Source organism: Oryzias latipes, chromosome 24 (genome assembly GCF_002234675.1).
Source record: "Oryzias latipes chromosome 24, ASM223467v1".
In the NCBI taxonomy this organism is placed as follows: domain Eukaryota; kingdom Metazoa; phylum Chordata; class Actinopteri; order Beloniformes; family Adrianichthyidae; genus Oryzias; species Oryzias latipes.
In genome coordinates this window covers 5605176-5618315 of record NC_019882.2, presented here as the reverse complement: position 1 = coordinate 5618315, position 13140 = coordinate 5605176, and the positions used below count along the sequence as shown (strand labels likewise).

At 40.3% G+C, this 13140-nt stretch overlaps 1 protein-coding gene across 3 annotated transcripts in view; it reads right to left on the bottom strand.

Annotated features, from left to right (window-relative positions):
• The window catches only part of fut8 (fucosyltransferase 8), a 92743-nt gene that overhangs the window by 56339 nt on the left and 23264 nt on the right, over positions 1-13140 (bottom strand). The window contains exon 2 of one of the 3 annotated variants that reach the window (XM_011491681.3): positions 8847-9006. The exons of the other annotated variants lie outside the window; for them this stretch is intronic. The gene's annotated coding sequence lies outside the window, so the exon portion shown is untranslated. The remainder of the gene's footprint in view (positions 1-8846; positions 9007-13140) is intronic. 3 annotated transcript variants of the gene reach the window in all.

The following is a 13140-nucleotide window of genomic DNA, read 5'->3' as shown; positions in this document are numbered from 1 at the left end:
GTCCAGACTAATACAGAGCAAAAGTTCCATAAACAGCAGTAAAACACATTTCCTACAGATTCATCCCTCTCTGCTATGTTAGCTCTGTTCACTTGTCTTCAACAGTTAGCCTCTGCAGTCTGTGACCTTAAAATCTTTCACTTCTGCAGTGATAAGTGGGATATTTTTGCATTCCATCTTTAGTGACGGACAGTTCGTACAATAAGCTCCATGGCATTTGCTCATTTGCGCCTAAAACTAAGCAAATTTGTACATTTTTAACGGATCAACATTTGTACTTGCTCTGGATCAATACATCTTAAATATCCAATCTGATCATCGTTTAAACTATTATATTATATTATATTATATTATATTATATTATATTATATTATATTATATTATATTATATTATATTATATTATATTATATTATATTATGGTCTTTTAATTATGATTATACCAATTTTTGCCAAAATCAATAAATCTGGCATTTCCTAGGACATAGTTTCTGCAGAGTGGCTGTAGTTGGCTTCTGAGTTGAGGGCAGGACTGTTGGAACAGAGCAAGCCCGCCCCCATTTTCCATTATCCATCTGTTAAGATTGTCTCCTGTTGGCCGAGGTGGGCAAACTATGGCCTGAGGAATGAATGAATGAATGAATGAATGAATGAATGAATGAATGAATGAATGAATTAAACTTTTTTCATGTAGCACTTTAAAATTCCTTCAGGGGAACCAAGGTGCTTCATAATAAAAGACAGAAGTTTAAAATCAGACACATCAGAGAAGAAAAACGTTATGTGGCATTTGTCTAAGTTTGGGTTTTACATCAGGTATATCAAGTTATTGGTGCAATTGGCTCTAAAATGAGAATAAAAGCCAAAGTTTATAAATAAAATGTTCTGTTTTAAAATATATGCGTATTTTAATTTTCAATCAAAATTAAAACATGGTTTTGTCCAGATTCCATGTTATTTTCATAAGGTGGATTACCACCTCCACACTCCACGCATCTGCTCCTGGTCCGGTCCTTCTATCAAATTAATCCATTTTAATTGTCAAATTAGACACCTCTAAATGAATTTTGCTACATATTTACCAGAGAACTTTTTGAAAATGAAATGTCAAATACCACTTTCATTATCATTTTAATTAAGTGACAGAATAAGCGGTGTTGAAGAAGAAAAGGAAAAAGCATTTTGGCGGATTGGTTTTTCCTTTTAATTTTGGGTCAAAAATGCAGCTTCATTTTGAAAATGAAAAAGCATTTCTGGTTTTGACTTTTATTTTTAATTATGCTACAGAATCGCTTCCATATCTGCTGTATACATGTAGCTGGTACAAACTTCCTATAGCACCCCTAGCGTGCACAGCACAGATCAAATCTGCAAACTCTGGTCTGCCCGTCTCTCTATTCACTCGAGAAACCAGCAAGAATAACTGTTAAGGAGACAAAGCAATTAATAATTGATAGGATCAGATGGGTACTTTTGTGTTTTGCTGCCATCTCAATGCAGCTTTGAGGGATTTCTACAGGCTGCTCACTACCACATTCACTTCTGCTTTATTTTGGTTTCTGGTTCCCTTCTAAAACAATTTCTTCTTTCTAGTATTTAAAACTTTTTGCCAGAGTTTGGCATTTAAACCTACAGGAGTACAGAAAGGTTAGTTTGCACTAAATCTTCCGTTCAAGTACTATCAGGTTGGGATTGTTTGAAAATGTTTAGCCATTCTTATTCTCACATAATGGTGAACAATGACTTACATTGTGAGGATTCTGGGGGTTTGTTTATGGCCAGACAGACATGTCCAGCAAACTGAGCAAAGATCACACTTTTTTTGCCCCCAAACTGGTGTTTACCACCTCTCTGTCCACTGCCCTTCATCTTTCTTTAAATAGTGTCTTGTGTTTTTCCTGTGCCTACCTCTGCAGTTTGCATGAGTCAAAAGCCATATTGACAAAACCTCTCGTCCCCGTCAGGTTGCGTTTTCTGCTTCGGGTACGTAATCTTGCTTGATTTCGCCTCCCTCTCTTTGTCTGGCATTGTGTGTGTCGGCTCAGTCCATCAGCTTCCACTTGGATGCACTTTCCACTCGATGTGACCTCATTGTAAGTCTTTTAGAGTTAAAGTACATATTGTGTAATAGTTTCCAAGTGTGGACCCTTTCTGTTTTTATCTTTCGTTTCGTCTAAGTTGGTGCAGCAGCTGTTGCCATGATTTCCTTTAGCTGGTTCACGAGGAGTGTTTTAGTGAAATCTGTCCCCAGAGTAGAGTTTCTGCTCCACGGGAAACACTAATCAGATCCACTACGATCAGCCGCGATTTTCACGGACTGGATACACCATTGGCTGTTAGTGTAATGAAACTGACAACCACTAGCCATGGTGCAAGGATTCCATTTGCATTTCTTCCAAGCCAACGGCTTCTCCAGTGTGTTCGCTCATGCTTGGCCCTAAATGGTTCAACCTTGCATTTCGCTGTAGGACAATAAAAACAGATGCAAATGTCAGTGAGAAAAAGAAATCCCTGCTTCACCACAAGGAAGAAAGCTTCCTGAATTTAAAGGGGAGGGAAGCTGTAGTGGGCTTTAGTCACTGAAGCAGAACTTGTTGCAGAACTCTTGTTCCTCTAAAAGCATAACAGAAAATTCAAAAAACAACAAAGTATAGCAGATGCACCTGCAAACATGATTTCTCAGTCCAGTTCGCCCAGGATAGCCAGAGCGTTGCACAACATGACACTGTAACATCTGAAAGTTCAAGAGAAACAAAATGTTTCTTCCACTACTGGCAGAACATTGTGATCCAGCTGTGTGCAGCTGCATCCCTTCTTAAAGTCCCACTCTGGTTATCTTTTGATCCGTTTTCAAAACATTCCTGGTGTTCTTTTAAGTATGATTATGCTGTTTTAGGCACAAAAAAAAATAGGACATAGTTTCTGTAGAACAGCAGTAGTGCATCAGAAATTCACCTCTGAGTTGTGGGTGGGGCTGTGTCACCTTCGTAAATGGTGGACCAGTCATGGCAGTTCAATGAGTGTGTGTTCTTTTGCTGTCGCCAGTGACGGTTCTGGTGTTAAAGGATAAAAAACATTCAACAAGAAAAGTGAGCCTGCCCTCATTTCCCATCATTCCTTTGTTTACACTCTCTCTCTAGCTAGCTAGCTTACAGCCCCTCACAACTGCAGGCTAACATTACCGGCGCAACAAATATGCAGAGCAACACTGGAGAAGTCAAGCTGTAAAGTTTTGAGCCAGATTCCAGCTCAGACGTGGAAAACAAAGACGTACATGGATCTATTTGTCTGCAAATTGGCGCATCAGAATGGAGCAGAGCAGGGAGCTTGTGCCTGCTTATTATAGCTTCTGTGACAACTACAGGCTTTTTCAAACGATATTTTTTCGTCCGCTTTCCGTTGAATACAGAAATACTCAGAAACACAGTTTTTGTCTTAATTTTCTGTATATATGTCCTCCATGATTAGAAAAACGCTACCAGAACAAGATAATAACAGCTAAAATAGTCAGTCTTATAAAAAAAAAAAAAACACAGCAACACCCTGTTGTTGTTGCAATCAATGATAGCACTGACATTTACGTAACCCCAGGACTTTACTAGTCGACCAATAGTGAACATCCAACACCACGACAATGTGTCATATATGTGGTCTTACATGTGTATCATGTCAACTATCTCTCACATCAGTACTGGCTCTAGTCTAAACGGCATGCCCATCAATCATTCTTAAGGGAGGGCACTTGTTTGTTGTCTATTTCGTTCTATCGTGCACTGATTGGGTTTTCACTCCCTTCTATTTCCTTGCAGCTACTATTATCTGAGTGTGTAACCAGCCACTGAGCACAGCTGTTGTGTGCCTGATGAAAGCGATGTGACTGACATTCATTGTTCAAGATTGAATATGCATTTCTCCCTCCAGGACTGACGCATGCCAAATGAAGGACTTTTCCCCCTGATTGATGACATCTATTTATAACGGAGCTCTCCCATTTCTCTCCCTCCTGCACACTGCCTCCTAATTCTTCTCACTCTGCCGTGCTGACCTGAGATGGGCCGGAGCTACAATCCACCACCGAGTAAACACAAGGAGCTGGACTTTAAATGTCAAATCAAGTGTTATTGGAAATCGGTTCAACCAACTTTCCATTAAAGGGTGGGAGGGGGAAAAAAACACTCGAGCTGCAGAAATTATGCATTACTACAGGTATAGATGTGTGAGTGTTTTGGAAGGGTTACTTCTGAGCGCAAAGGTTATAACATGAACATGTTCAATATTGCATGGGCTATTGTGTGCTGCTATTGCAATCAGCTTAACTCAGCTGCATTCAATTTGATCCAGAGAGAAAGTCTGGCCCGGCTTTGTGCTAAGTCAACACTTTGCCTGAAAGACGAATCTTCCTGAAGGCGATGGCAGACGTACCAGCAAGGAACGGGCAGGGAGGATAATGGTCAGGACAGATGAGAAGGAACACGGGCGGACTTGGCAGGAAAATGATGCACGGAGGGGAATGCCTGTCTGCCATTGATGCAGATGTTGTTCATCAGTCTTTACACAAAGTTACACAAGAACCATCACATGTGAGAGTAGCTAGTGCTTTTATGTAGTGAACTACTGAGTAAAACAATAGTTGCTACAAAGCATAAAGCTAAAATAAAACATTAGACTACAGATATGCTACCACAGATGGTTTTCCCATTATGTGGAGCAAATTTGGTTCATTGAATATATTTATTCAAACCTCAAGCACCTTTTAACTTCCTGAGTTGTACTAATAATATGCTCCATCAGGTCATAATCAGTTAATGAGGTTGTTCAGACGCTTTACAATTCCGACCTCAAACATTTGAAATACAGCTGAAACTGCAGAAGCACAGAAGAATCCCTGGAGTAAAAATCGATTATTTCCTTTTGAAATAAACATATCAATGGCGTTAAAGACCCACTGAGGAAAATTGTCTCTTTGGTGTTTTTACTATGTCGTTGTGGTGTTTTTCTGATGAAAATTTCATTTCTGAGCATTTCTTTAGTCAAATTGCTGTCAATCTGAAGTATACTGTTTTAAAAAGAGCTTATTATTTGTGATGTCAAAAATACACTGGGTGGGCCACAAGTGGGAGAGCGAGTAAACAGAGCCGTTAGCATTAGAGATGAGAAGGAGGTGCTGGGTTACTCTGCGCCAACTCTGAATTTCTAATAAACTACTGCCACTCTGCAAAAACTGTGACATACAAAAACGTTTCCTTTTTTTTATTGTGTCTAAAAACTGCATAATCATAAAGAAAATACCACTAGGAAAGCTTTTAAATCGACCAAAAGATGATCAGAGTGGGACTTGAGCTTTAGCTCCAGTGTTGATTTTGATTTTCTTTGAATAACCATAACGCTTCAACCATTTTTACCTAATGATCGTAATTCCAATAGATCCTGAAGCTGAGAACGTCTTTCAACACTTTACGGTTGTGATTGGTTTACTTAACCAACAGAAACCAGTTGATTGTGACGCAGAGTAAAGTGTTGCACATCAGTGCAAAAACTGCTTTTCTCCGTGCAAGAATCCGTTGGAATTGTGTCTTCTTCGTAAATGGTGGACCAGTCATGGTAGTTCAAAGACTGTGAGTTATTTTGCTGTCGCCAGTGACGGAATGAACAAAATCCAAAATCTCTATCGCTATTTTCCATGTCCTTTTCCGACAACACGTTTTTTTGTGTTTGCTAGACACAAATCTTATATTTATTAGTTATGTTGCACATAATAGGACAGCAAGTTGTACTGGAGGTCTCCAAGTAAATATTTACCAACATTTCCCAATACATTTTTAAACAGTGCTTTTCATGTCGGCATTGTAATCCAGATTGCAGTGCAGATGGCTGAAGTGTCATGCTCTGAATTACTGATGTAATGACATAAATACAATAAACAAACATGATAAGATCTTCCTATCGCAGTGTGCAGGATATGCCTGTCTATATTAGATAGCACAAATAAACACTTAAAGATAAACACGAGATCACAGAAAAAATTAAAGCTACATTTCTTTTTAAATTGCTTTCTGGTGCGGAAAAGGCTGTTCTTCTTGATCATGTTTCGAAAAGCCTCTGTTACAATCACACACTGCAAATGTACAATCCCAGAGAGGGGCGGAAACATTCATGCACAAATGCCTTTACAGATTTTTACAAGCAGCGTTCTAGCTCCATGTAAGGCAGCGTTGGCTGCACCCGTGTGCCTTCCTGCATTTGACCATTCCAACAACGCTCCAGTCTGGTCTGAGGAAGCTCTTCTCTACAATCAGTCTGTTGGATGTGATCCTCTCAGTAGTGCCTGCTTCTGTTCCTCTTCCTGTTGGTGAGCGGAGGGCCAGCAGAAGGGAACGTGCTGTCAGCATCTTGGCCCGGTTGCCTGGCTCCCCACAGCCTAGTCATTACTGCTGGCTAACAAGCAGAGAGCGAGGGATGTCTGCGGCTGCTCTTCCCCTTAACTAACAAAGAGAAAAACCTTACGGGTAACCGTGGTAGCGGCAGCAACACAGAAGCTCATTGTCCTCATGGACATATAATGGGGCTTTCTTATTATAGGTCGTCTTAGACAAAGACACAAAGAAAGAATCTGATGGGTTACATGTCCTTTCAACTACGCTCTGTGGGACTTCAGGGGTAAAGAGAAACATTATGTACATGACTTGTCACATGCCACTGCTTTGAATTATCTAAAGGTTTGGATCTACATCTTTGTCACACACACTCAGCTAAATATATTTACACAGTTTCTTAATGTCAGTCAGTGTCTTTGGGCCAGGCAGCTCGGGAGTTCACACATAAACAGAAATAAAACCGTCACAGAGATTGTTACCAAGCCTACAGCATTTCCAAAGGTTGGCAGTAGTTACTTTCGAGTTTAGTTGAAAAGGAGATTTTTGTTTAAGACTTTAAAATTTCTCATTTGAGATTTGCTTTCATTCATACCGTTTCCAGATCCCAGCTCGGAGGAAGAAGGCGTCTGCAAGTGGGGGCATAAGAATGGAGTGGAGTGGGGAGCGTGTGGCCCGCCCAACGTGTTTTCTACGTGTTCATACTCAGAAATTGTATGCTTAATTTTCTTTATCATCAGAAAAATGCCACAAGAACAAGTTAACAACAACAATTTTAATGAGAGTGAGTCTTTAAAAAGTGGATTTGTGAAACGTTTTGTTGCCTATTTGAGTAGCTTCTTCAGTTCTATCCCCTAATCTAGGTTATTATTTAACCTCTTCAAGATCAACCTTTTAAAATCCAGTTACCTTAAAGAACTAAATCCTGGGATATCATCCCTGGATGAATAAGAATCTTCAGACATTCAGATGGGGAGATTTTGCTGTCTTACACATTCAAAAAGCTGACTTGGTCATGGGAAATTAGAGGACTTTAATGTTACTGACAGCTTTGTGAAGTAAAAATACAACAGAGGTAATTATATGCAAGTTGTCATGGTTAAAAGACTGAATATGCAGCAGCAACATCGGGTGCCTCCAAATTTAACGTGAACCACGTAGAAAGTCCTAATATAAAGTCGTAATGCAATAGAGTGCAACAATCCTGCAACATTTGCTGCTTTTGTGAAGAAAATAACACCTTTTTGTCAACTGTGTAACAACAGAACATTATGATAATTTTCTAGTTATTGTCTAAGGTGAAAAAACTGCATTCCAAAATTCTCTTAGATGTCCTGGTGTTGACAGCAAAAGCTTGACAGCATTTGGTGTCACTTCTCATGTTCTGTTTCACATGTGCAAATGATTAGAATATGTGTGTTTCCAAAGGGATTGCTTTACTGCATCTTTGTCTTGAAGGTGCAGTAGTATTCCATGTGGAATTAGAATCAATGCATCCCCTAAAAAACAAAAAAAAAAAGAAAGAAAACCAAAAAAATGATGGGAAGACAACATTTCCTCGGCTGGAGATGGATTTCATTATTCCTGCTTTGAAAAAACAGTTGATTGTGTGAGTAGAAACAAATTGGATTATATATTTAAATATATATATATATATATATATATATATATATATATATATATATATATATATATATATATATATATATATATATATATATATATATATATATTTACTTTTGATCAGGGGAGGCAGGTGGTGGGACAGAGTAACAAAAAAGTGACTGTTAATCACGGTTGGCAGTTTAATAATATTTTTTTTCCAATGCCAGACTGTGAATAGAAATACAGACCATTGATAATTTCCCAGCAACTGTGTTGGCAATGTTAGCAGGGAAACGCATGGCGGTGGAGAATCTTTTCTCTGAAAAATTATAAACAATAAAAAAAGGAGGATTTATGATGAAGAAAAGGAAGACTGACCAAACTGAACCTCACCCACCCACCCAAGCACAAGTCAACTGTCCTGCTTAAAAATGCAACCATGTTGGGTTTCATTCACCTGTGGAGTCAACCAACTCGATACAAATTGAGGCAGCTTTTGAAAAAAGTAAACAAGTTCAATAATTCTTAAATAGAATCAATAAACATTAGCTATTAGGAGAAAGACGATGAGTAGCCTTTTTGTTTACCTAAAGTGCTGACTATAATCGGTCCAAGTCAGCATTTTACGTCCAAGTACCTGCCAGCATGCCAAATACTGTCAATATTTTCTCCCAGCAAGCAAGTTCAATTCAATAATTGTAGAACTCTGGCTTCAAAAGACAAATCTTAATGTTCCCCTTTTTCTCTTTATATGCAACAAACTAGCAAACATGAGTGATCTCCACACCAGCCGATTTGTACACACATCTTACAGCTGATCTCTCAACAGTGAGGTCTCAGGAGAGCTGGTGCCCAGAGACCAAAGCTCTGACCTGGTAATGGGTCTCAGAAGGTTGGGTCTGGGACGAGTCTATTTGGCTCTTTACACTTGTACACTGGCTGCTGCCTCCATTGGGACTGGGTCGTCCAAGCTGCAACCTTCCAGCACCTTTCCTTTCTCCTTCGTTCTCATCACAGTGGAGTGAAGTAACACTGTTGCCAGGGTTACAAGAGAACAGAAGAAAGTGGGAGGGGGTTAGATGGTACGAAAGAGGGGAATTATTGTCTTACTAGAAGTTAAAGACAACATCTTGAGCCGTTGTGATGAATGCAGAAATACAACAAGGACATCCAGCAAAGCTAAATCTATACGTCTCTGAGAATTTGTAACTATGTGAGCAGATCTGGGTATGACTTTGTGCATGAGTTTGCAATCAGGGCTGCGTTTGGTGAAGCTTTGCCAAACTTGTGGAATGTAAACTAAGTACTGCAGTACTCTGTTCTGGTGTCAGTCGCACATCCTGCTGGGACCCGGCACGCGTGGACATTCCACTCAGCATGCTGGGCCAGCGTACCTGACAGACACAAACCCATGTAGGATTCCAGTTGCCGCTGCAACATAGACGCATTTCCTCCAGCAAGAACACATAAGCTGCCAGCTTTCAAAGCTACTTGATACCCTCAGAGCGGAGGGTTTCTCCCTGTGACTGCCCACAGGAGGACTTAATCTAATCTGATGATGAATAATCTGATTAACTGGGCTACTCATTACCCTTTTCCTCTGTCTTTCGCTCACCTACATCTGGACAAGTTTCATTTCATCCTCCACTTTTCTCTGTCTGGACGTGGGCCCTATAAATGCCAGAGCTGGCTGGATGTGTCACTGACTTGATGCATTGTGTGTAACAGTGGCTTTCCTGGACTCACTAACCATCTAAACCTTGCTGATGGGACAACACAATGATGACGGTTGAGTCGCCCATTAGCCAAAATTAGAGCCATCCTTCCACCACTCAAGACAGGCCTGCAGGCAATGCCACGCAGTCAAAGCCATTACAAAAAACACGATCTAAACTGATTTTGCTCTGCAAATACCATTAGCCGGTGCCCCAAGAATATAAATATCCAAAGTCTCCATCTGAAGAAGAAAATGGGCTCTGGTGGGAAATCGTGTTAAGAAAACTCTACACCAATGTCATGGACTTCTTCACTGGTTGCCAGGGGGGCTGGGACTATCTGAAGAAGATGATGAGAAAACAGACAAAAACAGTGGTGGGAGGGAAGATGGACAGTTGCAGTTTCCCTTGGCTGATTTGAAGAGGAATCAGTGTCAAAGACACAAATATTAAATCAAGACAACCTTTGAGGCATGATAATCTGTTGTCCTGCATGTGGAACAACTCTAACAAAAAACACATCTAGGTTAGGCCTGAGAATTCTTCCAAAATAAACTCCTCTTTTACCGTCCTTCATACATAAAGATTTTAGTGGAATGCCAAAAAACCAAACAACAATAGAAAACAGTTGCTTGGCAACTGTTAAATATTCACTATAAAACCGCAAGTTGATCAGTTCTTTCCAAGTTTCAGATTTCTGAGATATATTTTTGTGAAGTGAAATATTCGACTCACGGGTGCCTGCAGAGGTAAGCACAGTTTTACAGCAACCTTCAGTCAAATTAACAAAGATCAGATTCAGCAGGGATCCTACAGGATTCTGGGTATATGTACTAAAAAGTTTGCATGTGTATGTACAATTGTGAAATATTAAAGTCTTCCACTTGTTTTTCTGTGTTCTTATTGACCAAATGGTCTTTTTTCATCTTAAAATCCCTATTTCCTCTTTTCTGAATTATGTGCAGAATTATACTGCTGCTGGTCTAGTCTTCTTTTGTTCATTCTTTTCCCAAATTCTAAGAAAAAAAAAAAAAATCCATAACTCCCCTGACTGGTGATGCTTCAATGAAAATGGTCAAGCAGTGAACACGTTTGTCTTTTAAAGACTGAGTGTGGGCCTGTGGTTTGCTGGCAGTGTGGGCTGAACTCCCGGTAACTATCTCCATTTATGCAAGACAACAGGCTCCTTGTGATAAATGTCATTAGGTGAAAAGTTTGCAATGCAATAAAGCCAGCATTGCAGCCATGCACCATTTCCAGCTCACATTTGGTCTGATCGCAGATGCGATGCGCTTCATGCTGCTGCAATATTATGAATTTATTTGGGGATATATTCCTATGGTAATGGATGCCTTAGATGTTTTATTCCTGTGATCAGCATGTTCCTTTTGTTGCTTCCCAATACGTTAATAATAGCTGGCATTAGTTGCTTTAATCTTGGTCTTCCACAAAGATGCTTTTTCACAAAAAGAACAAAAATTGTGATGCACTGTAACCGATAATGATGCCAGATGACAGCTCTTGTATGTATTTTTATTTAATACGGCTAAATATGAACAAGTAATGATAGGATGACAGAAAATATTAGGGTAATAATCCAGCCAAAAAAATAAATAAAAGGAAAAGATAAATACACACACACCTACACATACACATTATTTAATTTGACCAAAATGTAAATAGAGTACAGGGGCCTAAAAAGCCGAAAAAGTAGCCGGTATTCAGCGAAAATTCGTCACATGTGAGTGAGGTAGTCGCCAGCTACTTTTTGACGACGAACAAGTTTTATTAATTATCTCGCAGCAAATAATCTGCATATGCAGAGATCGAAATTACCACTCACAACCGGCCCTTCTTTCTGCCGATTTTCTTTAATGCTCCTCCTATACCGCACAGTGAATACAAGAACGCCATCCCCCCGTTCCTGTTATTTCACCTCCATGGCTGATGAAGCAGCGAAGCATGCTGGGATTTTTAACAGGATCCAGACAGAACAGGAGGATAAACCTGCTGCACTTACAGCAGCAACAGAAAGTTCCTAAAAAGCGTTGATTTGGAGACAGCGGTGTTGTGATATGATGCTATGTTCATGAGCTGTTCCATAGGTCGCCAGTTTGTGACCACAAACTGATTTAATGATAGACAATATTTTCACGGCCTGGACTTTAAGGCGTAGTGGAAAAATACAACAAAATTTAATTCAGGACATTCATTAAAAGAACTTTTTTCTAAATAATAACAAAAAATGGTTCTTCAGAAGCAAGTAGAATATCATCAATAAATATTAATTTTAGTCATTATTGAATCCAGTTATAAAATCTAGCCACAGGGGTTGCAAGCCAGTTGCCTCTGTGCCGGTCCCAAGCCCGGATAAATAGAGAGGGTTGCGTCAGGAAGGGCATCCGGCGTAAAAATTGCCAAAATAACCATGCGAATCATCCACACCACTTTAGACATACCGGATCGGTCGAGGCCCGGGTTAACAACGACCGCCACCGATGCTGTTAACCTGCAGGGTGTCGGTGGAAATTTGACTACTGTTGGTCGAAGAAAGAGAGGAGGCAGAAGGGTCCGTGGCCAGAGAGAGAAGGGAAAAGGCAGGAACATAGGTTTGAGAATAGGGACTCTTAACGTTGGCACAATGACAGGGAAAGGCAGAGAGCTGGCAGACATGATGGAGAGAAGGAAGGTAGATGTACTGTGTGTGCAGGAGACAAGGTGGAAGGGCAGCAAGGCACGTAGTATTGGAGGAGGATACAAACTGTTCTATCATGGTGTTGATAGGAAGAGAAACGGGGTAGGAGTGATTCTGAAGGGGGAGTTTGTAAACAGTGTTTTAGAGGTGAAAAGAGTCTCAGACAGGATGATGAGCCTAAAGTTAGAAATTGAAGGGGTGATGGTGAATGTAGTCAGTGGGTATGCGCCACAGGTTGGCTGTGAGTTAGAAGTGAAGGAGAGATTCTGGAGTGAGTTGGATGAGGTCATAGAAAGTATCCCCAGAGGAGAGAGAGTTGTTATTGGAGCATACTTTAATGGGCATGTTGGTGAGGGCAATAGAGGTGATGAGGAGGTGATGGGCAGGTTTGGTGTTAAGGAAAGGAATCTGGAGGGACAGATGGTGGTGGACTTTGCGAAGAGGATGGAAATGGCTGTAGTCAACACTTACTTCCAGAAGAGAGAGGAACATAGAGTGACATACAGAAGTGGAGGTAGGAGTACTCAGGTGGACTACATCCTATGTAGACGAGGTCATTTGAGAGAGGTTAATGACTGCAAAGTGGTGGTAGGAGAGAGTGTAGCCAGACAGCACCGCATGGTGGTGTGTAAGATGACTCTGGAGGTCAGGAAGAAGAAGAGAGGGAAAACAGAAAAGAAGACCAAGTGGTGGAAGCTACAGAATGAAGAAACTTGTGAGGAATTTAGGCAGAAGTTGAGACAGGTCCTGGGTGGT